This window comes from Ovis aries, chromosome 17, assembly GCF_016772045.2.
Source record: "Ovis aries strain OAR_USU_Benz2616 breed Rambouillet chromosome 17, ARS-UI_Ramb_v3.0, whole genome shotgun sequence".
Classification (NCBI taxonomy): domain Eukaryota; kingdom Metazoa; phylum Chordata; class Mammalia; order Artiodactyla; family Bovidae; genus Ovis; species Ovis aries.
Window position 1 is genome coordinate 60282520 of NC_056070.1, and position 4948 is coordinate 60287467.

Here is a 4948-nt window from a genome sequence, read left to right on the forward strand (position 1 = left end):
AGCATTGTGGTTAAGAGTATAGGCTCACGGGACTTCTTTGGTGGTCCAGGCGTTGAGAATCTGCCTTCCGATGCAAGGGGACATGGGTTTGATCTCTGGTCAGAGAACTAAGATCCCACATGTAGTGGGGACAGCTAAACCCTCGCACTGCAACTGCGAGCCTGCACCCTGCAAACAGAGAAGCCTTTGGGCTGCAACTAAGACCTGATTCAGCCAAATAAATAATTTAAAAAAAAAAAAAAAAGAGTAGGGGCTCTGGAGTCTCCCAGAATCTGGGTTTGACCTACTCCTCCTGCTTAAAGCTGTTGTAAGCTTGAGGAAGCGATTGACAGCCTCTGAGCCCAGGTTTCTACAGCTCTAAAATGGGCAAAATAACAACAGTCCCCGTCACAGGAAAAGTGAGATAATGCAAGCGAAGAGGTTAGCACACCTAGCATATTAATGTTGACTAGCGTTGCTGTGAACTGTGTCCCATTTGCACTGACTGAATCGTTCACTTTCACCTGCCTATTCCGATCTCAGACCAAACCCTACAGCCCAGCACACAGGTTTGGTCACTGGGGCTGGGGCAGTGGGGGAGGGCACTTAAGCATGGTTTCTAGCCATCAGGGCTTCCTAGAAGGGTCTTGGTTTGGTGGTAGGCATCCTTTCTTTCAGTCCTCTTTTTCTTCAGTCTGCAAGTGGAGATGCAGGATTTATTGGAAGTGTGGGCATGTAGATAATTTGTGCAGGTATGGCTGCCTTGGGTTCCTTGATGGAGAGAGAAAAATGAGAGAGAGAAAGTGGAAGAGAGAGAGATGGTCAATCCAGAAATGCTCCTGAAGTCCTAAATTTCATTTTACAAGGAGTGTCTTTAATAACTCAAACCCAGCAAACTCGACAAAGTCGAAGTGCCACCTCATTCACCGCCTCGGTGACATTTGGAATTTAGAAACCTGCCCGCTCTCTTCAGCCTGGTGATGTCACCAGACGCGGAGGATGGAAATTCCACACACCCCTCCGCCGCCACCAAAATAAAGTCATGGACGCTGGGGAACCTACGATTTTTACCATTTATTATATAATTGTTATGATTATTACTACTCTAATTTATTTCCCTACTTAAAAATGTTCTGGCAACTGTAACTCATTTTAGTCTGATCCTTGCAAACCAGGAGACCCCGGGTTATTTAGAGAGAGAGAGAGAGCATTTAGCCAGGTGCGGGGGTCTCAAATTTCCTCGAAATTGCTGCAGGGCGAGTTCTCAATATAGAAATAAGCAAAGAACAGTGTGTGTATTATATCAATATTATGATAATGTGCACCGAATGCAGATCATAAGTGATTAATTCGGTCGTTTTCCAAGTGTATCCCTGGGGGTTTCGATCCTAACTAGCCTGAGAATGAACGCATGCGCATGTATAATCCCATCCTCCTTGGGCTCAGTGGAAAAACACCTCGATGCAAAATGAGGGAAGAGAAAGTAGGTACTTAAGGCCAGGCGAAGCAGCTTGTTAATTGCAGACTCGGCTTTGTCTGTCACCTGAGTGGGGGCGGGGGAGACGGAGGACAGATCGGAGGCACGGAGCCAATAAAAACGGCCAGGTCCTATCGTTCTGGACGCAGTATTTCGTCAGTATTTTAATGTTACACAGATGAAAAGTTCTTATAGGGAAAAGTTTGTGTCTGAGGTTAAACTGAGGAGTTGTTCTGGAAGGGCTGTGAATACGAAAAAGAATTCCTTCTCAGCCGGTTAAAATACCAGTAGGTTTGTATTTTTGTCCTAATTGAGCAATGGAATGTTTTAAGGTTCAGCAATGATGATAATATTATATAAAGGAGAGGAGTTTACTGAGCACTAACTGTGAGGGTGGATGTGCTTGTGTCTGGAGACTTCTGATTGGCATCACTGGTGGAGGTGCTGGAGGGATGCTCTTGGCATCTAGTAGGTAGAGGCTGGGATGCTATTAAACATCTTAGGGGGTTCCCTGGTGGTCCAGTAGTTAAGAATCCACCTTCCAGTGCAGGGGACTCAGGTTCAATCCCCTGGTGGGGGAACTAAGATCATGTAGCTCACACATGCGCTACAATGAAGACCCAGCACAGCCATAATAATAATAATAAAAACCTACAATGCACAGGACATTCCCCCCTGCCCCAGTCTCCACCATCAAAGAATTCTCCAGTCAGAATGTCAATAGTGCCAAGATGGAGAAACATTTTGTTTACAGCTACACATGCATCAGTTTATTTAATGTTTGCAACAATTCTTCAGGCTAGGTATTATTGCTTGTCCCACTTTCTAGATGAGGCAATGAGGCTTGGAGACATTAAAAGGATGCTCAAGGTCACTGGAGGACTTGATGGAGCCAGGAGGCAAACCCAGGTGTGGAGGGTCCTACCTCCAGCCATGTGATGAACCATCTCTCTTAGAAACCCCACCAAGCTCAGCATGTATGTATAGTATCTGCACTGAGCCATTCCAGGATAAACATCAGTCTCTCAATGCTTATCTCCAGGGTTTAGTTTTTGAGAGATGATTTTTCAATTTGCTTACCCATGGTGCACATATCAACTCCATAATCAGAACAAAACAGTGATTTTTCAGTTGAATACATAGGAAGTCTATGTGACAACGTGGGAAAGAACTGACTATATTTTAGTAAGTGAAGCAGGATAACAATGTGCATCTCTCATGGCCTCTCTTGTCTTGGCAAGAATGAAAGCTGTGAACGAGGGCTTCCCTGGTGGCTTAGTGGTTAAGAACCTGCCTGCCAGTGCAGGAGACTCGGCTTTGGTCCCTGGGCCGGGAAGATCCCCTGGAGAAGGAAACAGCAAACCACTCCTGTATTTTTGCATGGAAAATCCCATGAACAGAAGAGCCTGACGGGCTACAGTCCATGGGGTCGCAAAGAGCTGGACATGACTTAGCGAGTGAACAGCAACAAATGAGTCATGAACAGTCCTTGATGGAGGAGATGCTGGGAACCGCTTCTCAGATACGAGGTAGGAAATGAATGCTTTCCTTCTGTTTTTCACATTGTCTATTAAATTGTGTTACTCTATACTCATATAGGATTTTTATTATTCTTTCTTTTTCATAAGATATGTTGTTTCATAATACTGAATATTTCATAAAATACATTTCATAATAACAGTGTAACATATCTGTATGGATTAATTTTTAAAAACATACTTAATTCTTTTTTATGTAAAGGAATGCAAATATTTTATGCATATTTTCCTGAAGGGTCTTGCATAGCTTTTTGGAGATTCTCAAAGATGTATAGGTAACCCTTCAGATAATTGTTGCAGCCAGCATGTATTAAGCATTTACTTTGTTCCAAGGATTATGCTAAGCACATCACAGACATCTCACTTACTGTCACAACAACCCTATTGAAAACTGAAAGTGTTAGTCGCTCAGTCATGTCCAACTCTTTGTGACCCCATGGACTATATAGCCTGCCAGAGCCCTCTGTCCATGGAATTCTCCAGGCAAGAATACTGGTGTGGGCAGCCATTCCCTTCTCCAGAGGATCTTCCTGACCCAGGGATTGAACCTGAGCCTCTTGCCCTACAGGCAGATTCTTGACTGTCTGAGCCAGCAGGGAAGCCCAACAACCCTATTAGGCCCAAATAATTTTTATTTCTATTTGACTCAGACTCAGAGAGGTTAAGTCACTAAAGACCCACAGCAACTGGAGCTGGAGTTTAACCCCAGATCCCCCTGAAGTTAGAGCTTCCATTGTGTACCTCATAAAAAGAGTTTAGAAGCCTGGGAATCAGTTATTCTTCAGGGCTCTTCCAAATGTGACATTTTATTCATTTCCAAGAGGGTTTGAGGAGCGTGTGAAGTAGAACTCTATGCATTGAACAAGGATTCTTGCGCCTAAGAGCCAGGGACCGTCGCGTGTGTGCACAGTCAGACAAAGACTCAAATCTTGTCTTTGTTTCCTGCTGGAACCAGACAGAGAAACGACCCCAGAAACTCCACAAGGTGTCCACCTAGGGATGGGGGCAGCGGTGGGAGACTGAGGCTTGCACTCCTTTAGAAGCGGGTGAAAGTAAGAAGGCAATGTGAACAGGCGACAAGCACTTGGGTTGGCTAATTTAAAGCTGCTTTAAAAACACTAATGAGACTCCAGGCAGCCTGAGAGTGTGGATCTGCCAATCAAGGCAGGGATTGTAAATAGCGTGTTCCCACTTGGCCAGGCTCCTAATTAACCACAAGCCACCCTGTCCTAAACTTGGACTCTGTCCCCCATTGCGGCTCCTTAAACGTTGGAAGAGGGTGTAAAATATGTAGATGCGGTGAGAGTGGAAGGTGGGAAACCCTTCCGTAGGTAATTATCTGGGAAACAGTGACCGGCTCTGGTTACCCCCAGGCAGGGCATCCCCCAGGCAAGGAACAGAGTGACTTGAATGAGGTACAGTGATAGGACCGATGCTTCCCTCCCACAGAATTTAAGGGGCTGCCCCCCAAACTCAGTAATCAGGATAAATAGTATTTTAATGCAGTATTGTCCAACTTCCACGTGTTTATTTCTGTGTATAGAATACAATTGAGTTTTTAAATTTTTTAAAAAACTTTTTGTTTCGTGTTGTGTTATAGCCTATTAGCAAGCAACTCTTGTGATAGTTTCAGCTGAACAGAGAAAGGACTCAGCCAAACGTATACATGTATCTATTTACTGCAATATTTTAAAATATGAAAATTAGTGCCAAAACTTAAAATGATTTTAAATTTTATTTAAATGTTAAAGAAATGCAGGCTCTGACAGGTCTAGGATTAAGATAAGGAGAAGGAAGGGCAGGGTTAGACCTTGGTTTTATTTAAAATAGTCATTGAGGAATTTTATTTTTTATTTTTTATAGATACTTATTTGTTTATCTGGCTGCACTGTGCCTTAGTTGTGGCCTGTGGGATCTTCGTTGTAACATTCAAGATCTAGTTCCCTGACCAGGA